This window comes from Coffea arabica, chromosome 7e, assembly GCF_036785885.1.
Source record: "Coffea arabica cultivar ET-39 chromosome 7e, Coffea Arabica ET-39 HiFi, whole genome shotgun sequence".
NCBI classification, from domain to species: Eukaryota; Viridiplantae; Streptophyta; class Magnoliopsida; order Gentianales; family Rubiaceae; genus Coffea; species Coffea arabica.
The window spans coordinates 40971216-40997995 of NC_092323.1; positions in this window are offsets into that span (position 1 = coordinate 40971216).

Genomic DNA, 26780 nt, shown 5'->3' on the forward strand with positions numbered 1-26780 from the left:
TAAGCGAAGCGGAAACAATTCCCCAAACTATACATAAAATGATTCCAAATCCAAACTGTACAAGATATATGCCATCAATTCACGTGAATAAGTACTACAAGCCTTCCTTCGCCACGAGCCCTGTGGAGGGGAATAAAATAGTTTTGGGGTGAGTTAGAAGCTCAGTGAGTAACCAACAAAAGCAGTCATCAAATCAATTTCTCAATAGTTCATTTCAATGATGTCATGAATCTGTAATCAAATATACGTTTATTGCTCTGGTGAGCCAGACAAATCATTGCACTTAAACACCCAACGCTCAAATAGATCACTTAACGTTAAACAATAAGGGGGAGCAACGTTGGTGCTCCAGATCATGTCATGAACAATAAACAGGGTGGAGACGTTGGTGTTCAGCACAAGACTCACCAAGAACCCATTGAAGCCAAAGCATGTCATGAACTCACATGCAAGCACGCATGATATGCAGTCGAGTAAATATTGCAAGAAACATTTCAGAAGTACTTGGGAAATAGTTGAGGGTCACTCACCCCCACGGCTCAGAAACCATCCATCATATACCATTACCTTGCCCGAATCCAAGCCCTAAATCACAAACTCAAAGCAATCATACATTCTCAAAGTTCGGACAGCATTTCCCCATAAATGCTTCATTTCCAACCTACAATATATCACCAATCACACATACGGTTAATAAGCAATAAAATGCATCCAATTAGGCCACAATATCCCTCAATAAAAGCTAATTAGAAGCTTAAGAGCCACCATTAGAAAAACCCCCAATTAAACCCTAGAAACCGGATTTCATTCCCTCAAGCGTAAATTTTTCACAACGATCGCAATTAACTTATAAAAGTTCCCTTTAACACCTTTCGGCACAATATCCATAACTGAAGCTACCCTTATTGGATTGAAACAAATCTTATAGCGTTTCGAAGCCAAGACATAAACCTACATTTCTTATGAAGACATCAAAAGCCAAATCATAGATTTTCATGGTCAAAAATGGAAAACTCCACGAAAACAGAAATCTGGGCGCGAAACAGGGTTCATGGACAGTCAAGGGTATTTCGGTCATTTCATAGGCTACAGTACTCATATCGAGCTGAAATTTTACAGGAAGCTAGTTAACACTATTTTCTACAACTTTCATGTTTTTACTTAAGCCTGATTCAGCCTCTAACATGCCCAAATAAATCCGATCAGAACAGGGCAAATTCAAACCCTAAACCTGGAATTTCGTAGCAAACCAGAAATTTTCCGCAACCAACTTCAACTAACATATACAAGCTTCATTTTACACCATTACCAGCCATCATACCATGATCAAACCATGATCCTCATTCAAAACAGAAAAATAACAAGAATAAATCAAAATTCCTCAAGCCTTCACTTCCAACCATAAACAAACCATAATCACACCATATGTCATCATATTAAACCACTAAAGCCACCAATTGAACATTAGCAAAGTTAAAGGGAAAGATTCTTAACAACTCACCTTGTAACCTCAAGACAACAAGCAACTTAGCATCTTTGTTTCTCAAACCACTTCACCACTCACCTTAATTCTACCAAGAGAACGGTTTTTATGGAGCAAATCAAAGTTTTAGCGGTTGGATTGTGAGATCAAGGCAAGAAATTGAAAAAAGAAGTTGGAGGTTTCTTTCTTTTTTCTCCCTAAGGAGTTCGGCCAAGAGAGCTTAAAATGAAGAAATAAATTGGCCAAAATTAGCTTTAAGATGGTAAAAATATTTTGGTCAAAAGTCTAAGGGTAAATTGAATGGTGACACTTGTCAACTTTTAGTTTAAAACTTATCTTTTTGTCTCTCTAATACTAATCTCTTAGCACCTTGAAAAATAATATTACTTAATACAAACCTCCAACAAGTTGTCAAAAATATATTGCATTTGCTGCACTAGCGGGTGTCACGTCCATAATACACTTCAAACTTAACGTGGACTAACTTGTGTCAAGGAAATGATTTGAAAATTATATTACTTTATAAAAATGTATAGAAAATTAATATCCTGAAGAAAGGTACAAAATTATAAACAAGGAAACAAAATAATGTCTAGAAAATATATAAAAATTTTTGGGTTCTCACACTCATTCTTTCGGGATGTCACAAACTCCCCTCCTTAAAAGAATGTCGTCCCCGACATTCCATCTTGTACCAATCAAGTTAAGACATCTCGCAAGAATCACTCAAGCATTCCAAGCAAACACTAAGAGTCAAATAACACCTACTTGTCCGCCTTTCAGTCATACAAGAAGCACTGATATTTCAAATCAAACCCACAGTCCGGAATCCTAAACTTCATGCCTAGGATACACTACAGAGATCTGAAACCTAAACTCTGATAACACCTGTGACGGCCCCACCTCACCCTCAGGCGAACCAAAGTGTTCGGCGGACCGCCTGCCCAACTCTCGTCGGGACTCAGTCAGTCATTACAGTCCTCAAATAAATTACAATATAAATCTCAAATATTACATCAAATTCTCCAATAATTACATGTCATAAGCGAAGCGGAAACAATTCCCCAAACTATACATAAAATGATTCCAAATCCAAACTGTACAAGATATATGCCATCAATTCACGTGAATAAGTACTACAAGCCTTCCTTCGCCACGAGCCCTGTGGAGGGGAATAAAATAGTTTTGGGGTGAGTTAGAAGCTCAGTGAGTAACCAATAAAAGCAGTCATCAAATCAATTTCTCAATAGTTCATTTCAATGATGTCATGAATCAGTAATCAAATATACGTTTATTGCTCTGGTGAGCCAGACAAATCATTGCACTTAAACACCCAACGCTCAAATAGATCACTTAACGTTAAACAATAAGGGGGAGCAACGTTGGTGCTCCAGATCATGTCATGAACAATAAACAGGGTGGAGACGTTGGTGTTCAGCACAAGACTCCCCAAGAACCCATTGAAGCCAAATCATGTCATGAACTCACATGCAAGCACGCATGATATGCAGTCGAGTAAATAATGCAAGAAACATTTCAGAAGTACTTGGGAAATAGTTGAGGGTCACTCACCCCCACGGCTCAGAAACCATCCATCATATACCATTACCTTGCCCGAATCCAAGCCCTAAATCACAAACTCAAAGCAATCATACATTCTCAAAGTTCGGACAGCATTTCCCCATAAATGCTTCATTTCCAACCTACAATATATCACCAATCACACATACGGTTAATAAGCAATAAAATGCATCCAATTAGGCCACAATATCCCTCAATCAAAGCTAATTAGAAGCTTAAGAGCCACCATTAGAAAAACCCCCAATTAAACCCTAGAAACCGGAATTCATTCCCTCAAGCGTAAATTTTTCACAACGATCGCAATTAACTTATAAAAGTTCCCTTTAACACCTTTCGGCACAATATCCATAACTGAAGCTACCCTTATTGGATTGAAACAAATCTTATAGCGTTTCGAAGCCAAGACATAAACCTACATTTCTTATGAAGACCTCAAAAGCCAAATCATAGATTTTCATGGTCAAAAATGGAAAACTCCACGAAAACAGAAATCTGGGCGCGAAACAGGGTTCATGGACAGTCAAGGGTATTTCGGTCATTTCATAGGCTACAGTGCTCATATCGAGCTGAAATTTTACAGGCAGCTAGTTAACACTATTTTCTACAACTTTCATGTTTTAACTTAAGCCTCATTCAGCCTCTAACATGCCCAAATAAATCCGATCAGAACAGGGCAAATTCAAACCCTAAACCTGGAATTTCGTAGCAAACCAGAAATTTTCCGCAACCAACTTCAAATAACATATACAAGCTTCATTTTACACCATTACCAGCCATCATACCATGATCAAACCATGATCCTCATACAAAACAGAAAAATAACAAGAATAAATCAAAATTCATCAAACCTTCACTTCCAACCATAAACAAACCATAATCACACCATATGTCATCATATTAAACCACTAAAGCCACCAATTGAACATTAGCAAAGCTAAAGGGAAAGATTCTTAACAACTCACCTTGTAACCTCAAGACAACAAGCAACTTAGCATCTTTGTTTCTCAAACCACTTCACCACTCACCTTAATTCTACCAAGAGAACGGTTTTTATGGAGCAAATCAAAGTTTTAGCGGTTGGATTGTGAGATCAAGGCAAGAAATTGAAGAAAGAAGTTGGAGGTTTCTTTCTTTTTTCTCCCTAAGGAGTTCGGCCAAGAGAGCTTAAAATGAAGAAATAAATTGGCCAAAATTAGCTTTAAGATGGTAAAAATATTTTGGTCAAAAGTCTAAGGGTAAATTGAATGGTGACACTTGTCAACTTTTAGTTTAAAACTTATCTTTTTGTCTCTCTAATACTAATCTCTTAGCACCTTGAAAAATAATATTACTTAATACAAACCTCCAACAAGTTGTCAAAAATATATTGCATTTGCTGCACTAGCGGGTGTCACGTCCATAATACACTTCAAACTTAACGTGGACTAACTTGTGTCAAGGAAATGATTTGAAAATTATATTACTTTATAAAAATGTATAGAAAATTAATATCCTGAAGAAAGGTACAAAATTATAAACAAGGAAACAAAATAATGTCTAGAAAATATATAAAAATTTTTGGGTTCTCACACTCATTCTTTCGGGATGTCACAAACTCCCCTCCTTAAAAGAATGTCGTCCCCGACATTCCATCTTGTACCAATCAAGTTAAGACATCTCGCAAGAATCACTCAAGCATTCCAAGCAAACACTAAGAGTCAAATAACACCTACTTGTCCGCCTTTCAGTCATACAAGAAGCACTGATATTTCAAATCAAACCCACAGTCCGGAATCCTAAACTTCATGCCTAGGATACACTACAGAGATCTGAAACCTAAACTCTGATAACACCTGTGACGGCCCCACCTCACCCTCAGGCGAACCAAAGTGTTCGGCGGACCGCCTGCCCAACTCTCGTCGGGACTCAGTCAGTCATTACAGTCCTCAAATAAATTACAATATAAATCTCAAATATTACATCAAATTCTCCAATAATTACATGTCATAAGCGAAGCGGAAACAATTCCCCAAACTATACATAAAATGATTCCAAATCCAAACTGTACAAGATATATGCCATCAATTCACGTGAATAAGTACTACAAGCCTTCCTTCGCCACGAGCCCTGTGGAGGGGAATAAAATAGTTTTGGGGTGAGTTAGAAGCTCAGTGAGTAACCAACAAAAGCAGTCATCAAATCAATTTCTCAATAGTTCATTTCAATGATGTCATGAATCTGTAATCAAATATACGTTTATTGCTCTGGTGAGCCAGACAAATCATTGCACTTAAACACCCAACGCTCAAATAGATCACTTAACGTTAAACAATAAGGGGGAGCAACGTTGGTGCTCCAGATCATGTCATGAACAATAAACAGGGTGGAGACGTTGGTGTTCAGCACAAGACTCACCAAGAACCCATTGAAGCCAAAGCATGTCATGAACTCACATGCAAGCACGCATGATATGCAGTCGAGTAAATATTGCAAGAAACATTTCAGAAGTACTTGGGAAATAGTTGAGGGTCACTCACCCCCACGGCTCAGAAACCATCCATCATATACCATTACCTTGCCCGAATCCAAGCCCTAAATCACAAACTCAAAGCAATCATACATTCTCAAAGTTCGGACAGCATTTCCCCATAAATGCTTCATTTCCAACCTACAATATATCACCAATCACACATACGGTTAATAAGCAATAAAATGCATCCAATTAGGCCACAATATCCCTCAATAAAAGCTAATTAGAAGCTTAAGAGCCACCATTAGAAAAACCCCCAATTAAACCCTAGAAACCGGATTTCATTCCCTCAAGCGTAAATTTTTCACAACGATCGCAATTAACTTATAAAAGTTCCCTTTAACACCTTTCGGCACAATATCCATAACTGAAGCTACCCTTATTGGATTGAAACAAATCTTATAGCGTTTCGAAGCCAAGACATAAACCTACATTTCTTATGAAGACATCAAAAGCCAAATCATAGATTTTCATGGTCAAAAATGGAAAACTCCACGAAAACAGAAATCTGGGCGCGAAACAGGGTTCATGGACAGTCAAGGGTATTTCGGTCATTTCATAGGCTACAGTACTCATATCGAGCTGAAATTTTACAGGAAGCTAGTTAACACTATTTTCTACAACTTTCATGTTTTTACTTAAGCCTGATTCAGCCTCTAACATGCCCAAATAAATCCGATCAGAACAGGGCAAATTCAAACCCTAAACCTGGAATTTCGTAGCAAACCAGAAATTTTCCGCAACCAACTTCAACTAACATATACAAGCTTCATTTTACACCATTACCAGCCATCATACCATGATCAAACCATGATCCTCATTCAAAACAGAAAAATAACAAGAATAAATCAAAATTCCTCAAGCCTTCACTTCCAACCATAAACAAACCATAATCACACCATATGTCATCATATTAAACCACTAAAGCCACCAATTGAACATTAGCAAAGTTAAAGGGAAAGATTCTTAACAACTCACCTTGTAACCTCAAGACAACAAGCAACTTAGCATCTTTGTTTCTCAAACCACTTCACCACTCACCTTAATTCTACCAAGAGAACGGTTTTTATGGAGCAAATCAAAGTTTTAGCGGTTGGATTGTGAGATCAAGGCAAGAAATTGAAAAAAGAAGTTGGAGGTTTCTTTCTTTTTTCTCCCTAAGGAGTTCGGCCAAGAGAGCTTAAAATGAAGAAATAAATTGGCCAAAATTAGCTTTAAGATGGTAAAAATATTTTGGTCAAAAGTCTAAGGGTAAATTGAATGGTGACACTTGTCAACTTTTAGTTTAAAACTTATCTTTTTGTCTCTCTAATACTAATCTCTTAGCACCTTGAAAAATAATATTACTTAATACAAACCTCCAACAAGTTGTCAAAAATATATTGCATTTGCTGCACTAGCGGGTGTCACGTCCATAATACACTTCAAACTTAACGTGGACTAACTTGTGTCAAGGAAATGATTTGAAAATTATATTACTTTATAAAAATGTATAGAAAATTAATATCCTGAAGAAAGGTACAAAATTATAAACAAGGAAACAAAATAATGTCTAGAAAATATATAAAAATTTTTGGGTTCTCACACTCATTCTTTCGGGATGTCACAAACTCCCCTCCTTAAAAGAATGTCGTCCCCGACATTCCATCTTGTACCAATCAAGTTAAGACATCTCGCAAGAATCACTCAAGCATTCCAAGCAAACACTAAGAGTCAAATAACACCTACTTGTCCGCCTTTCAGTCATACAAGAAGCACTGATATTTCAAATCAAACCCACAGTCCGGAATCCTAAACTTCATGCCTAGGATACACTACAGAGATCTGAAACCTAAACTCTGATAACACCTGTGACGGCCCCACCTCACCCTCAGGCGAACCAAAGTGTTCGGCGGACCGCCTGCCCAACTCTCGTCGGGACTCAGTCAGTCATTACAGTCCTCAAATAAATTACAATATAAATCTCAAATATTACATCAAATTCTCCAATAATTACATGTCATAAGCGAAGCGGAAACAATTCCCCAAACTATACATAAAATGATTCCAAATCCAAACTGTACAAGATATATGCCATCAATTCACGTGAATAAGTACTACAAGCCTTCCTTCGCCACGAGCCCTGTGGAGGGGAATAAAATAGTTTTGGGGTGAGTTAGAAGCTCAGTGAGTAACCAATAAAAGCAGTCATCAAATCAATTTCTCAATAGTTCATTTCAATGATGTCATGAATCAGTAATCAAATATACGTTTATTGCTCTGGTGAGCCAGACAAATCATTGCACTTAAACACCCAACGCTCAAATAGATCACTTAACGTTAAACAATAAGGGGGAGCAACGTTGGTGCTCCAGATCATGTCATGAACAATAAACAGGGTGGAGACGTTGGTGTTCAGCACAAGACTCCCCAAGAACCCATTGAAGCCAAATCATGTCATGAACTCACATGCAAGCACGCATGATATGCAGTCGAGTAAATAATGCAAGAAACATTTCAGAAGTACTTGGGAAATAGTTGAGGGTCACTCACCCCCACGGCTCAGAAACCATCCATCATATACCATTACCTTGCCCGAATCCAAGCCCTAAATCACAAACTCAAAGCAATCATACATTCTCAAAGTTCGGACAGCATTTCCCCATAAATGCTTCATTTCCAACCTACAATATATCACCAATCACACATACGGTTAATAAGCAATAAAATGCATCCAATTAGGCCACAATATCCCTCAATCAAAGCTAATTAGAAGCTTAAGAGCCACCATTAGAAAAACCCCCAATTAAACCCTAGAAACCGGAATTCATTCCCTCAAGCGTAAATTTTTCACAACGATCGCAATTAACTTATAAAAGTTCCCTTTAACACCTTTCGGCACAATATCCATAACTGAAGCTACCCTTATTGGATTGAAACAAATCTTATAGCGTTTCGAAGCCAAGACATAAACCTACATTTCTTATGAAGACCTCAAAAGCCAAATCATAGATTTTCATGGTCAAAAATGGAAAACTCCACGAAAACAGAAATCTGGGCGCGAAACAGGGTTCATGGACAGTCAAGGGTATTTCGGTCATTTCATAGGCTACAGTGCTCATATCGAGCTGAAATTTTACAGGCAGCTAGTTAACACTATTTTCTACAACTTTCATGTTTTAACTTAAGCCTGATTCAGCCTCTAACATGCCCAAATAAATCCGATCAGAACAGGGCAAATTCAAACCCTAAACCTGGAATTTCGTAGCAAACCAGAAATTTTCCGCAACCAACTTCAACTAACATATACAAGCTTCATTTTACACCATTACCAGCCATCATACCATGATCAAACCATGATCCTCATTCAAAACAGAAAAATAACAAGAATAAATCAAAATTCCTCAAGCCTTCACTTCCAACCATAAACAAACCATAATCACACCATATGTCATCATATTAAACCACTAAAGCCACCAATTGAACATTAGCAAAGTTAAAGGGAAAGATTCTTAACAACTCACCTTGTAACCTCAAGACAACAAGCAACTTAGCATCTTTGTTTCTCAAACCACTTCACCACTCACCTTAATTCTACCAAGAGAACGGTTTTTATGGAGCAAATCAAAGTTTTAGCGGTTGGATTGTGAGATCAAGGCAAGAAATTGAAGAAAGAAGTTGGAGGTTTCTTTCTTTTTTCTCCCTAAGGAGTTCGGCCAAGAGAGCTTAAAATGAAGAAATAAATTGGCCAAAATTAGCTTTAAGATGGTAAAAATATTTTGGTCAAAAGTCTAAGGGTAAATTGAATGGTGACACTTGTCAACTTTTAGTTTAAAACTTATCTTTTTGTCTCTCTAATACTAATCTCTTAGCACCTTGAAAAATAATATTACTTAATACAAACCTCCAACAAGTTGTCAAAAATATATTGCATTTGCTGCACTAGCGGGTGTCACGTCCATAATACACTTCAAACTTAACGTGGACTAACTTGTGTCAAGGAAATGATTTGAAAATTATATTACTTTATAAAAATGTATAGAAAATTAATATCCTGAAGAAAGGTACAAAATTATAAACAAGGAAACAAAATAATGTCTAGAAAATATATAAAAATTTTTGGGTTCTCACACTCATTCTTTCGGGATGTCACAAACTCCCCTCCTTAAAAGAATGTCGTCCCCGACATTCCATCTTGTACCAATCAAGTTAAGACATCTCGCAAGAATCACTCAAGCATTCCAAGCAAACACTAAGAGTCAAATAACACCTACTTGTCCGCCTTTCAGTCATACAAGAAGCACTGATATTTCAAATCAAACCCACAGTCCGGAATCCTAAACTTCATGCCTAGGATACACTACAGAGATCTGAAACCTAAACTCTGATAACACCTGTGACGGCCCCACCTCACCCTCAGGCGAACCAAAGTGTTCGGCGGACCGCCTGCCCAACTCTCGTCGGGACTCAGTCAGTCATTACAGTCCTCAAATAAATTACAATATAAATCTCAAATATTACATCAAATTCTCCAATAATTACATGTCATAAGCGAAGCGGAAACAATTCCCCAAACTATACATAAAATGATTCCAAATCCAAACTGTACAAGATATATGCCATCAATTCACGTGAATAAGTACTACAAGCCTTCCTTCGCCACGAGCCCTGTGGAGGGGAATAAAATAGTTTTGGGGTGAGTTAGAAGCTCAGTGAGTAACCAATAAAAGCAGTCATCAAATCAATTTCTCAATAGTTCATTTCAATGATGTCATGAATCAGTAATCAAATATACGTTTATTGCTCTGGTGAGCCAGACAAATCATTGCACTTAAACACCCAACGCTCAAATAGATCACTTAACGTTAAACAATAAGGGGGAGCAACGTTGGTGCTCCAGATCATGTCATGAACAATAAACAGGGTGGAGACGTTGGTGTTCAGCACAAGACTCCCCAAGAACCCATTGAAGCCAAATCATGTCATGAACTCACATGCAAGCACGCATGATATGCAGTCGAGTAAATAATGCAAGAAACATTTCAGAAGTACTTGGGAAATAGTTGAGGGTCACTCACCCCCACGGCTCAGAAACCATCCATCATATACCATTACCTTGCCCGAATCCAAGCCCTAAATCACAAACTCAAAGCAATCATACATTCTCAAAGTTCGGACAGCATTTCCCCATAAATGCTTCATTTCCAACCTACAATATATCACCAATCACACATACGGTTAATAAGCAATAAAATGCATCCAATTAGGCCACAATATCCCTCAATCAAAGCTAATTAGAAGCTTAAGAGCCACCATTAGAAAAACCCCCAATTAAACCCTAGAAACCGGAATTCATTCCCTCAAGCGTAAATTTTTCACAACGATCGCAATTAACTTATAAAAGTTCCCTTTAACACCTTTCGGCACAATATCCATAACTGAAGCTACCCTTATTGGATTGAAACAAATCTTATAGCGTTTCGAAGCCAAGACATAAACCTACATTTCTTATGAAGACCTCAAAAGCCAAATCATACATTTTCATGGTCAAAAATGGAAAACTCCACGAAAACAGAAATCTGGGCGCGAAACAGGGTTCATGGACAGTCAAGGGTATTTCGGTCATTTCATATGCTACAGTGCTCATATCGAGCTGAAATTTTACAGGCAGCTAGTTAACACTATTTTCTACAACTTTCATGTTTTAACTTAAGCCTCATTCAGCCTCTAACATGCCCAAATAAATCCGATCAGAACAGGGCAAATTCAAACCCTAAACCTGGAATTTCGTAGCAAACCAGAAATTTTCCGCAACCAACTTCAACTAACATATACAAGCTTCATTTTACACCATTACCAGCCATCATACCATGATCAAACCATGATCCTCATACAAAACAGAAAAATAACAAGAATAAATCAAAATTCATCAAACCTTCACTTCCAACCATAAACAAACCATAATCACACCATATGTCATCATATTAAACCACTAAAGCCACCAATTGAACATTAGCAAAGCTAAAGGGAAAGATTCTTAACAACTCACCTTGTAACCTCAAGACAACAAGCAACTTAGCATCTTTGTTTCTCAAACCACTTCACCACTCACCTTAATTCTACCAAGAGAACGGTTTTTATGGAGCAAATCAAAGTTTTAGCGGTTGGATTGTGAGATCAAGGCAAGAAATTGAAGAAAGAAGTTGGAGGTTTCTTTCTTTTTTCTCCCTAAGGAGTTCGGCCAAGAGAGCTTAAAATGAAGAAATAAATTGGCCAAAATTAGCTTTAAGATGGTAAAAATATTTTGGTCAAAAGTCTAAGGGTAAATTGAATGGTGACACTTGTCAACTTTTAGTTTAAAACTTATCTTTTTGTCTCTCTAATACTAATCTCTTAGCACCTTGAAAAATAATATTACTTAATACAAACCTCCAACAAGTTGTCAAAAATATATTGCATTTGCTGCACTAGCGGGTGTCACGTCCATAATACACTTCAAACTTAACGTGGACTAACTTGTGTCAAGGAAATGATTTGAAAATTATATTACTTTATAAAAATGTATAGAAAATTAATATCCTGAAGAAAGGTACAAAATTATAAACAAGGAAACAAAATAATGTCTAGAAAATATATAAAAATTTTTGGGTTCTCACACTCATTCTTTCGGGATGTCACAAACTCCCCTCCTTAAAAGAATGTCGTCCCCGACATTCCATCTTGTACCAATCAAGTTAAGACATCTCGCAAGAATCACTCAAGCATTCCAAGCAAACACTAAGAGTCAAATAACACCTACTTGTCCGCCTTTCAGTCATACAAGAAGCACTGATATTTCAAATCAAACCCACAGTCCGGAATCCTAAACTTCATGCCTAGGATACACTACAGAGATCTGAAACCTAAACTCTGATAACACCTGTGACGGCCCCACCTCACCCTCAGGCGAACCAAAGTGTTCGGCGGACCGCCTGCCCAACTCTCGTCGGGACTCAGTCAGTCATTACAGTCCTCAAATAAATTACAATATAAATCTCAAATATTACATCAAATTCTCCAATAATTACATGTCATAAGCGAAGCGGAAACAATTCCCCAAACTATACATAAAATGATTCCAAATCCAAACTGTACAAGATATATGCCATCAATTCACGTGAATAAGTACTACAAGCCTTCCTTCGCCACGAGCCCTGTGGAGGGGAATAAAATAGTTTTGGGGTGAGTTAGAAGCTCAGTGAGTAACCAATAAAAGCAGTCATCAAATCAATTTCTCAATAGTTCATTTCAATGATGTCATGAATCAGTAATCAAATATACGTTTATTGCTCTGGTGAGCCAGACAAATCATTGCACTTAAACACCCAACGCTCAAATAGATCACTTAACGTTAAACAATAAGGGGGAGCAACGTTGGTGCTCCAGATCATGTCATGAACAATAAACAGGGTGGAGACGTTGGTGTTCAGCACAAGACTCCCCAAGAACCCATTGAAGCCAAATCATGTCATGAACTCACATGCAAGCACGCATGATATGCAGTCGAGTAAATAATGCAAGAAACATTTCAGAAGTACTTGGGAAATAGTTGAGGGTCACTCACCCCCACGGCTCAGAAACCATCCATCATATACCATTACCTTGCCCGAATCCAAGCCCTAAATCACAAACTCAAAGCAATCATACATTCTCAAAGTTCGGACAGCATTTCCCCATAAATGCTTCATTTCCAACCTACAATATATCACCAATCACACATACGGTTAATAAGCAATAAAATGCATCCAATTAGGCCACAATATCCCTCAATCAAAGCTAATTAGAAGCTTAAGAGCCACCATTAGAAAAACCCCCAATTAAACCCTAGAAACCGGAATTCATTCCCTCAAGCGTAAATTTTTCACAACGATCGCAATTAACTTATAAAAGTTCCCTTTAACACCTTTCGGCACAATATCCATAACTGAAGCTACCCTTATTGGATTGAAACAAATCTTATAGCGTTTCGAAGCCAAGACATAAACCTACATTTCTTATGAAGACCTCAAAAGCCAAATCATACATTTTCATGGTCAAAAATGGAAAACTCCACGAAAACAGAAATCTGGGCGCGAAACAGGGTTCATGGACAGTCAAGGGTATTTCGGTCATTTCATATGCTACAGTGCTCATATCGAGCTGAAATTTTACAGGCAGCTAGTTAACACTATTTTCTACAACTTTCATGTTTTAACTTAAGCCTCATTCAGCCTCTAACATGCCCAAATAAATCCGATCAGAACAGGGCAAATTCAAACCCTAAACCTGGAATTTCGTAGCAAACCAGAAATTTTCCGCAACCAACTTCAACTAACATATACAAGCTTCATTTTACACCATTACCAGCCATCATACCATGATCAAACCATGATCCTCATACAAAATAGAAAAATAACAAGAATAAATCAAAATTCATCAAACCTTCACTTCCAACCATAAACAAACCATAATCACACCATATGTCATCATATTAAACCACTAAAGCCACCAATTGAACATTAGCAAAGCTAAAGGGAAAGATTCTTAACAACTCACCTTGTAACCTCAAGACAACAAGCAACTTAGCATCTTTGTTTCTCAAACCACTTCACCACTCACCTTAATTCTACCAAGAGAACGGTTTTTATGGAGCAAATCAAAGTTTTAGCGGTTGGATTGTGAGATCAAGGCAAGAAATTGAAGAAAGAAGTTGGAGGTTTCTTTCTTTTTTCTCCCTAAGGAGTTCGGCCAAGAGAGCTTAAAATGAAGAAATAAATTGGCCAAAATTAGCTTTAAGATGGTAAAAATATTTTGGTCAAAAGTCTAAGGGTAAATTGAATGGTGACACTTGTCAACTTTTAGTTTAAAACTTATCTTTTTGTCTCTCTAATACTAATCTCTTAGCACCTTGAAAAATAATATTACTTAATACAAACCTCCAACAAGTTGTCAAAAATATATTGCATTTGCTGCACTAGCGGGTCTCACGTCCATAATACACTTCAAACTTAACGTGGACTAACTTGTATCAAGGAAATGATTTGAAAATTATATTACTTTATAAAAATGTATAGAAAATTAATATCCTGAAGAAAGGTACAAAATTATAAACAAGGAAACAAAATAATGTCTAGAAAATATATAAAAATTTTTGGGTTCTCACACTCATTCTTTCGGGATGTCACAAACTCCCCTCCTTAAAAGAATGTCGTCCCCGACATTCCATCTTGTACCAATCAAGTTAAGACATCTCGCAAGAATCACTCAAGCATTCCAAGCAAACACTAAGAGTCAAATAACACCTACTTGTCCGCCTTTCAGTCATACAAGAAGCACTGATATTTCAAATCAAACCCACAGTCCGGAATCCTAAATTTCATGCTTAGGATACACTACAGAGATCTGAAACCTAAACTCTGATAACACCTGTGACGGCCCCACCTCACCCTCAGGCGAACCAAAGTGTTCGGCGGACCGCCTGCCCAACTCTCGTCGGGACTCAGTCAGTCATTACAGTCCTCAAATAAATTACAATATAAATCCCAAATATTACATCAAATTCTCCAATAATTACATGTCATAAGCGAAGCGGAAACAATTCCCCAAACTATACATAAAATGATTCCAAATCCAAACTGTACAAGATATATGCCATCAATTCACGTGAATAAGTACTACAAGCCTTCCTTCGCCACGAGCCCTGTGGAGGGGAATAAAATAGTTTTGGGGTGAGTTAGAATCTCAGTGAGTAACCAATAAAAGCAGTCATCAAATCAATTTCTCAATAGTTCATTTCAATGATGTCATGAATCAGTAATCAAATATACGTTTATTGCTCTGGTGAGCCAGACAAATCATTGCACTTAAACACCCAACGCTCAAATAGATCACTTAACGTTAAACAATAAGGGGGAGCAACGTTGGTGCTCCAGATCATGTCATGAACAATAAACAGGGTGGAGACGTTGGTGTTCAGCACAAGACTCCCCAAGAACCCATTGAAGCCAAATCATGTCATGAACTCACATGCAAGCACGCATGATATGCAGTCGAGTAAATAATGCAAGAAACATTTCAGAAGTACTTGGGAAATAGTTGAGGGTCACTCACCCCCACGGCTCAGAAACCATCCATCATATACCATTACCTTGCCCGAATCCAAGCCCTAAATCACAAACTCAAAGCAATCATACATTCTCAAAGTTCGGACAGCATTTCCCCATAAATGCTTCATTTCCAACCTACAATATATCACCAATCACACATACGGTTAATAAGCAATAAAATGCATCCAATTAGGCCACAATATCCCTCAATCAAAGCTAATTAGAAGCTTAAGAGCCACCATTAGAAAAACCCCCAATTAAACCCTAGAAACCGGAATTCATTCCCTCAAGCGTAAATTTTTCACAACGATCGCAATTAACTTATAAAAGTTCCCTTTAACACCTTTCGGCACAATATCCATAACTGAAGCTACCCTTATTGGATTGAAACAAATCTTATAGCGTTTCGAAGCCAAGACATAAACCTACATTTCTTATGAAGACCTCAAAAGCCAAATCATAGATTTTCATGGTCAAAAATGGAAAACTCCACGAAAACAGAAATCTGGGCGCGAAACAGGGTTCATGGACAGTCAAGGGTATTTCGGTCATTTCATAGGCTACAGTGCTCATATCGATCTGAAATTTTACAGGCAGCTAGTTAACACTATTTTCTACAACTTTCATGTTTTAACTTAAGCCTCATTCAGCCTCTAACATGCCCAAATAAATCCGATCAGAACAGGGCAAATTCAAACCCTAAACCTGGAATTTCGTAGCAAACCAGAAATTTTCCGCAACCAACTTCAACTAACATATATAAGCTTCATTTTACACCATTACCAGCCATCATACCATGATCAAACCATGATCCTCATTCAAAACAGAAAAATAACAAGAATAAATCAAAATTCCTCAAGCCTTCACTTCCAACCATAAACAAACCATAATCACACCATATGTCATCATATTAAACCACTAAAGCCACCAATTGAACATTAGCAAAGTTAAAGGGAAAGATTCTTAACAACTCACCTTGTAACCTCAAGACAACAAGCAACTTAGCATCTTTGTTTCTCAAACCACTTCACCACTCACCTTAATTCTACCAAGAGAACGGTTTTTATGGAGCAAATCAAAGTTTTAGCGGTTGGATTGTGAGATCAAGGCAAGAAATTGAAGAAAGAAGTTGGAGGTTTCTTTCTTTTTTCTCCCTAAGGAGTTCGGCCAAGAGAGCTTAAAATGAAGAAATAAATTGGCCAAAATTAGCTTTAAGATGGTAAAAATATTTTGGTCAAAAGTCTAAGGGTAAATTGAATGGTGACACTTGTCAACTTTTAGTTTAAAACTTATCTTTTTGTCTCTCTAATACTAATCTCTTAGCACCTTGAAAAATAATATTACTTAATACAAACCTCCAACAAGTTGTCAAAAATATATTGCATTTGCTGCACTAGCGGGTCTCACGTCCATAATACACTTCAAACTTAACGTGGACTAACTTGTATCAAGGAAATGATTTGAAAATTATATTACTTTATAAAAATGTATAGAAAATTAATATCCTGAAGAAAGGTACAAAATTATAAACAAGGAAACAAAATAATGTCTAGAAAATATATAAAAATTTTTGGGTTCTCACACTCATTCTTTCGGGATGTCACAAACTCCCCTCCTTAAAAGAATGTCGTCCCCGACATTCCATCTTGTACCAATCAAGTTAAGACATCTCGCAAGAATCACTCAAGCATTCCAAGCAAACACTAAGAGTCAAATAACACCTACTTGTCCGCCTTTCAGTCATACAAGAAGCACTGATATTTCAAATCAAACCCACAGTCCGGAATCCTAAATTTCATGCTTAGGATACACTACAGAGATCTGAAACCTAAACTCTGATAACACCTGTGACGGCCCCACCTCACCCTCAGGCGAACCAAAGTGTTCGGCGGACCGCCTGCCCAACTCTCGTCGGGACTCAGTCAGTCATTACAGTCCTCAAATAAATTACAATATAAATCTCAAATATTACATCAAATTCTCCAATAATTACATGTCATAAGCGAAGCGGAAACAATTCCTCAAACTATACATAAAATGATTCCAAATCCAAACTGTACAAGATATATGCCATCAATTCACGTGAATAAGTACTACAAGCCTTCCTTCGCCACGAGCCCTGTGGAGGGGAATAAAATAGTTTTGGGGTGAGTTAGAAGCTCAGTGAGTAACCAATAAAAGCAGTCATCAAATCAATTTCTCAATAGTTCATTTCAATGATGTCATGAATCAATAATCAAATATACGTTTATTGCTCTGGTGAGCCAGACAAATCATTGCACTTAAACACCCAACGCTCAAATAGATCACTTAACGTTAAACAATAAGGGGGAGCAACGTTGGTGCTCCAGATCATGTCATGAACAATAAACAGGGTGGAGACGTTGGTGTTCAGCACAAGACTCCCCAAGAACCCATTGAAGCCAAATCATGTCATGAACTCACATGCAAGCACGCATGATATGCAGTCGAGTAAATAATGCAAGAAACATTTCAGAAGTACTTGGGAAATAGTTGAGGGTCACTCACCCCCACGGCTCAGAAACCATCCATCATATACCATTACCTTGCCCGAATCCAAGCCCTAAATCACAAACTCAAAGCAATCATACATTCTCAAAGTTCGGACAGCATTTCCCCATAAATGCTTCATTTCCAACCTACAATATATCACCAATCACACATACGGTTAATAAGCAATAAAATGCATCCAATTAGGCCACAATATCCCTCAATCAAAGCTAATTAGAAGCTTAAGAGCCACCATTAGAAAAACCCCCAATTAAACCCTAGAAACCGGAATTCATTCCCTCAAGCGTAAATTTTTCACAACGATCGCAATTAACTTATAAAAGTTCCCTTTAACACCTTTCGGCACAATATCCATAACTGAAGCTACCCTTATTGGATTGAAACAAATCTTATAGCGTTTCGAAGCCAAGACATAAACCTACATTTCTTATGAAGACCTCAAAAGCCAAATCATAGATTTTCATGGTCAAAAATGGAAAACTCCACGAAAACAGAAATCTGGGCGCGAAACAGGGTTCATGGACAGTCAAGGGTATTTCGGTCATTTCATAGGCTACAGTGCTCATATCGATCTGAAATTTTACAGGCAGCTAGTTAACACTATTTTCTACAACTTTCATGTTTTAACTTAAGCCTCATTCAGCCTCTAACATGCCCAAATAAATCCGATCAGAACAGGGCAAATTCAAACCCTAAACCTGGAATTTCGTAGCAAACCAGAAATTTTCCGCAACCAACTTCAACTAACATATATAAGCTTCATTTTACACCATTACCAGCCATCATACCATGATCAAACCATGATCCTCATTCAAAACAGAAAAATAACAAGAATAAATCAAAATTCCTCAAGCCTTCACTTCCAACCATAAACAAACCATAATCACACCATATGTCATCATATTAAACCACTAAAGCCACCAATTGAACATTAGCAAAGTTAAAGGGAAAGATTCTTAACAACTCACCTTGTAACCTCAAGACAACAAGCAACTTAGCATCTTTGTTTCTCAAACCACTTCACCACTCACCTTAATTCTACCAAGAGAACGGTTTTTATGGAGCAAATCAAAGTTTTAGCGGTTGGATTGTGAGATCAAGGCAAGAAATTGAAAAAAGAAGTTGGAGGTTTCTTTCTTTTTTCTCCCTAAGGAGTTCGGCCAAGAGAGCTTAAAATGAAGAAATAAATTGGCCAAAATTAGCTTTAAGATGGTAAAAATATTTTGGTCAAAAGTCTAAGGGTAAATTGAATGGTGACACTTGTCAACTTTTAGTTTAAAACTTATCTTTTTGTCTCTCTAATACTAATCTCTTAGCACCTTGAAAAATAATATTACTTAATACAAACCTCCAACAAGTTGTCAAAAATATATTGTATTTGCTGCACTAGCGGGTGTCACGTCCATAATACACTTCAAACTTAACGTGGACTAACTTGTATCAAGGAAATGATTTGAAAATTATATTACTTTATAAAAATGTATAGAAAATTAATATCCTGAAGAAAGGTACAAAATTATAAACAAGGAAACAAAATAATGTCTAGAAAATATATAAAAATTTTTGGGTTCTCACACTCATTCTTTCGGGATGTCACAAACTCCCCTCCTTAAAAGAATGTCGTCCCCGACATTCCATCTTGTACCAATCAAGTTAAGACATCTCGCAAGAATCACTCAAGCATTCCAAGCAAACACTAAGAGTCAAATAACACCTACTTGTCCGCCTTTCAGTCATACAAGAAGCACTGATATTTCAAATCAAACCCACAGTCCGGAATCCTAAACTTCATGCCTAGGATACACTACAGAGATCTGAAACCTAAACTCTGATAACACCTGTGACGGCCCCACCTCACCCTCAGGCGAACCAAAGTGTTCGGCGGACCGCCTGCCCAACTCTCGTCGGGACTCAGTCAGTCATTACAGTCCTCAAATAAATTACAATATAAATCTCAAATATTACATCAAATTCTCCAATAATTACATGTCATAAGCGAAGCGGAAACAATTCCCCAAACTATACATAAAATGATTCCAAATCCAAACTGTACAAGATATATGCCATCAATTCACGTGAATAAGTACTACAAGCCTTCCTTCGCCACGAGCCCTGTGGAGGGGAATAAAATAGTTTTGGGGTGAGTTAGAAGCTCAGTGAGTAACCAATAAAAGCAGTCATCAAATCAATTTCTCAATAGTTCATTTCAATGATGTCATGAATCAGTAATCAAATATACGTTTATTGCTCTGGTGAGCCAGACAAATCATTGCACTTAAACACCCAACGCTCAAATAGATCACTTAACGTTAAACAATAAGGGGGAGCAACGTTGGTGCTCCAGATCATGTCATGAACAATAAACAGGGTGGAGACGTTGGTGTTCAGCACAAGACTCCCCAAGAACCCATTGAAGCCAAATCATGTCATGAACTCACATGCAAGCACGCATGATATGCAGTCGAGTAAATAATGCAAGAAACATTTCAGAAGTACTTGGGAAATAGTTGAGGGTCACTCACCCCCACGGCTCAGAAACCATCCATCATATACCATTACCTTGCCCGAATCCAAGCCCTAAATCACAAACTCAAAGCAATCATACATTCTCAAAGTTCGGACAGCATTTCCCCATAAATGCTTCATTTCCAACCTACAATATATCACCAATCACACATACGGTTAATAAGCAATAAAATGCATCCAATTAGGCCACAATATCCCTCAATCAAAGCTAATTAGAAGCTTAAGAGCCACCATTAGAAAAACCCCCAATTAAACCCTAGAAACCGGAATTCATTCCCTCAAGCGTAAATTTTTCACAACGATCGCAATTAACTTATAAAAGTTCCCTTTAACACCTTTCGGCACAATATCCATAACTGAAGCTACCCTTATTGGATTGAAACAAATCTTATAGCGTTTCGAAGCCAAGACATAAACCTACATTTCTTATGAAGACCTCAAAAGCCAAATCATACATTTTCATGGTCAAAAATGGAAAACTCCACGAAAACAGAAATCTGGGCGCGAAACAGGGTTCATGGACAGTCAAGGGTATTTCGGTCATTTCATATGCTACAGTGCTCATATCGAGCTGAAATTTTACAGGCAGCTATTTAACACTATTTTCTACAACTTTCATGTTTTAACTTAAGCCTCATTCAGCCTCTAACATGCCCAAATAAATCCGATCAGAACAGGGCAAATTCAAACCCTAAACCTGGAATTTCGTAGCAAACCAGAAATTTTCCGCAACCAACTTCAACTAACATATACAAGCTTCATTTTACACCATTACCAGCCATCATACCATGATCAAACCATGATCCTCATACAAAACAGAAAAATAACAAGAATAAATCAAAATTCATCAAACCTTCACTTCCAACCATAAACAAACCATAATCACACCATATGTCATCATATTAAACCACTAAAGCCACCAATTGAACATTAGCAAAGCTAAAGGGAAAGATTCTTAACAACTCACCTTGTAACCTCAAGACAACAAGCAACTTAGCATCTTTGTTTCTCAAACCACTTCACCACTCACCTTAATTCTACCAAGAGAACGGTTTTTATGGAGCAAATCAAAGTTTTAGCGGTTGGATTGTGAGATCAAGGCAAGAAATTGAAGAAAGAAGTTGGAGGTTTCTTTCTTTTTTCTCCCTAAGGAGTTCGGCCAAGAGAGCTTAAAATGAAGAAATAAATTGGCCAAAATTAGCTTTAAGATGGTAAAAATATTTTGGTCAAAAGTCTAAGGGTAAATTGAATGGTGACACTTGTCAACTTTTAGTTTAAAACTTATCTTTTTGTCTCTCTAATACTAATCTCTTAGCACCTTGAAAAATAATATTACTTAATACAAACCTCCAACAAGTTGTCAAAAATATATTGCATTTGCTGCACTAGCGGGTGTCACGTCCATAATACACTTCAAACTTAACGTGGACTAACTTGTGTCAAGGAAATGATTTGAAAATTATATTACTTTATAAAAATGTATAGAAAATTAATATCCTGAAGAAAGGTACAAAATTATAAACAAGGAAACAAAATAATGTCTAGAAAATATATAAAAATTTTTGGGTTCTCACACTCATTCTTTCGGGATGTCACAAACTCCCCTCCTTAAAAGAATGTCGTCCTCGACATTCCATCTTGTACCAATCAAGTTAAGACATCTCGCAAGAATCACTCAAGCATTCCAAGCAAACACTAAGAGTCAAATAACACTTACTTGTCCGCCTTTCAGTCATACAAGAAGCACTGATATTTCAAATCAAACCCACAGTCCGGAATCCTAAACTTCATGCCTAGGATACACTACAGAGATCTGAAACCTAAACTCTGATAACACCTGTGACGGCCCCACCTCACCCTCAGGCGAACCAAAGGGTTCGGCGGACCGCCTGCCCAACTCTCGTCGGGACTCAGTCAGTCATTACAGTCCTCAAATAAATTACAATATAAATCTCAAATATTACATCAAATTCTCCAATAATTACATGTCATAAGCGAAGCGGAAACAATTTCCCAAACTATACATAAAATGATTCCAAATCCAAACTGTACAATATATATGCCATCCAGTCACGTGAATAAGTACTACAAGCCTTCCTTCGCCACGAGCCCTGTGGAGGGGAATAAAATAGTTTTGGGGTGAGTTAGAAGCTCAGTGAGTAACCAATAAAAGCAGTCATCAAATCAATTTCTCAATAGTTCATTTCAATGATGTCATGAATCAGTAATCAAATATACGTTTATTGCTCTGGTGAGCCAGTGAAATCATTGCACTTAAACACCCAACGCTCAAATAGATCACTTAACGTTAAACAATAAGGGGGAGCAACGTTGGTGCTCCAGATCATGTCATGAACAATAAACAGGGTGGAGACGTTGGTGTTCAGCACAAGATTCCCCAAGAACCCATTAAAGCCAAATCATGTCATGAACTCACATGCAAGCACGCATGATATGCAGTCGAGTAAATAATGCAAGAAACATTTCAGAAGTACTTGGAAAATAGTTGAGGGTCACTCACCCCCACGGCTCAGAAACCATCCATCATATACCATTACCTTGCCCGAATCCAAGCCCTAAATCACAAACTCAAAGCAATCATACATTCTCAAAGTTCGGACAGCATTTCCCCATAAATGCTTCATTTCCAACCTACAATATATCACCAATCACACATACGGTTAATAAGCAATAAAATGCATCCAATTAGGCCACAATATCCCTCAATCAAAGCTAATTAGAAGCTTAAGAGCCACCATTAGAAAAACCCCCAATTAAACCCTAGAAACCGGAATTCATTCCCTCAAGCGTAAATTTTTCACAACGATCGCAATTAACTTATAAAAGTTCCCTTTAACACCTTTCGGCACAATATCCATAACTGAAGCTACCCTTATTGGATTGAAACAAATCTTATAGCGTTTCGAAGCCAAGACATAAATCTACATTTCTTATGAAGACCTCAAAAGCCAAATCATACATTTTCATGGTCAAAAATGGAAAACTCCACGAAAACAGAAATCTGGGCGCGAAACAGGGTTCATGGACAGTCAAGGGTATTTCCGTCATTTCACAGGCTACAGTGCTCAGATCGAGCTGAAATTTTACAGGCAGCTAGTTAACACTATTTTCTACAACTTTCATGTTTTAACTTAAGCCTCATTCAGCCTCTAACATGCCCAAATAAATCCGATCAGAACAGGGCAAATTCAAACCCTAAACCTGGAATTTCGTAGCAAACCAGAAATTTGCCGCAACCAACTTCAACTAACATATACAAGCTTCATTTTACACCATTACCAGCCATCATACCATGATCAAACCATGATCCTCATACAAAACAGAAAAATAACAAGAATAAATCAAAATTCATCAAGCCTTCACTTCCAACCATAAACAAACCATAATCACACCATATGTCATCATATTAAACCACTAAAGCCACCAATTGAACATTAGCAAAGCTAAAGGGAAAGATTCTTAACAACTCACCTTGTAACCTCAAGACAACAAGCAACTTAGCATCTTTGTTTCTCAAACCACTTCACCACTCACCTTAATTCTACCAAGAGAACGGTTTTTATGGAGCAAATCAAAGTTTTAGCGGTTGGATTGTGAGATCAAGGCAAGAAATTGAAAAAAGAAGTTGGAGGTTTCTTTCTTTTTTCTCCCTAAGGAGTTCGGCCAAGAGAGCTTAAAATGAAGAAATAAATTGGCCAAAATTAGCTTTAAGATGGTAAAAATATTTTGGTCAAAAGTCTAAGGGTAAATTGAATGGTGACACTTGTCAACTTTTAGTTTAAAACTTATCTTTTTGTCTCTCTAATACTAATCTCTTAGCACCTTGAAAAATAATATTACTTAATACAAACCTCCAACAAGTTGTCAAAAATATATTGCATTTGCTGCACTAGCGGGTCTCACGTCCATAATACACTTCAAACTTAACGTGGACTAACTTGTATCAAGGAAATGATTTGAAAATTATATTACTTTATAAAAATGTATAGAAAATTAATATCCTGAAGAAAGGTACAAAATTATAAACAAGGAAACAAAATAATGTCTAGAAAATATATAAAAATTTTTGGGTTCTCACACTCATTCTTTCGGGATGTCACAAACTCCCCTCCTTAAAAGAATGTCGTCCCCGACATTCCATCTTGTACCAATCAAGTTAAGACATCTCGCAAGAATCACTCAAGCATTCCAAGCAAACACTAAGAGTCAAATAACACCTACTTGTCCGCCTTTCAGTCATACAAGAAGCACTGATATTTCAAATCAAACCCACAGTCCGGAATCCTAAATTTCATGCTTAGGATACACTACAGAGATCTGAAACCTAAACTCTGATAACACCTGTGACGGCCCCACCTCACCCTCAGGCGAACCAAAGTGTTCGGCGGACCGCCTGCCCAACTCTCGTCGGGACTCAGTCAGTCATTACAGTCCTCAAATAAATTACAATATAAATCTCAAATATTACATCAAATTCTCCAATAATTACATGTCATAAGCGAAGCGGAAACAATTCCTCAAACTATACATAAAATGATTCCAAATCCAAACTGTACAAGATATATGCCATCAATTCACGTGAATAAGTACTACAAGCCTTCCTTCGCCACGAGCCCTGTGGAGGGGAATAAAATAGTTTTGGGGTGAGTTAGAAGCTCAGTGAGTAACCAATAAAAGCAGTCATCAAATCAATTTCTCAATAGTTCATTTCAATGATGTCATGAATCAGTAATCAAATATACGTTTATTGCTCTGGTGAGCCAGACAAATCATTGCACTTAAACACCCAACGCTCAAATAGATCACTTAACGTTAAACAATAAGGGGGAGCAACGTTGGTGCTCCAGATCATGTCATGAACAATAAACAGGGTGGAGACGTTGGTGTTCAGCACAAGACTCCCCAAGAACCCATTGAAGCCAAATCATGTCATGAACTCACATGCAAGCACGCATGATATGCAGTCGAGTAAATAATGCAAGAAACATTTCAGAAGTACTTGGGAAATAGTTGAGGGTCACTCACCCCCACGGCTCAGAAACCATCCATCATATACCATTACCTTGCCCGAATCCAAGCCCTAAATCACAAACTCAAAGCAATCATACATTCTCAAAGTTCGGACAGCATTTCCCCATAAATGCTTCATTTCCAACCTACAATATATCACCAATCACACATACGGTTAATAAGCAATAAAATGCATCCAATTAGGCCACAATATCCCTCAATCAAAGCTAATTAGAAGCTTAAGAGCCACCATTAGAAAAACCCCCAATTAAACCCTAGAAACCGGAATTCATTCCCTCAAGCGTAAATTTTTCACAACGATCGCAATTAACTTATAAAAGTTCCCTTTAACACCTTTCGGCACAATATCCATAACTGAAGCTACCCTTATTGGATTGAAACAAATCTTATAGCGTTTCGAAGCCAAGACATAAATCTACATTTCTTATGAAGACCTCAAAAGCCAAATCATACATTTTCATGGTCAAAAATGGAAAACTCCACGAAAACAGAAATCTGGGCGCGAAACAGGGTTCATGGACAGTCAAGGGTATTTCCGTCATTTCACAGGCTACAGTGCTCAGATCGAGCTGAAATTTTACAGGCAGCTAGTTAACACTATTTTCTACAACTTTCATGTTTTAACTTAAGCCTCATTCAGCCTCTAACATGCCCAAATAAATCCGATCAGAACAGGGCAAATTCAAACCCTAAACCTGGAATTTCGTAGCAAACCAGAAATTTGCCGCAACCAACTTCAACTAACATATACAAGCTTCATTTTACACCATTACCAGCCATCATACCATGATCAAACCATGATCCTCATACAAAACAGAAAAATAACAAGAATAAATCAAAATTCATCAAGCCTTCACTTCCAACCATAAACAAACCATAATCACACCATATGTCATCATATTAAACCACTAAAGCCACCAATTGAACATTAGCAAAGCTAAAGGGAAAGATTCTTAACAACTCACCTTGTAACCTCAAGACAACAAGCAACTTA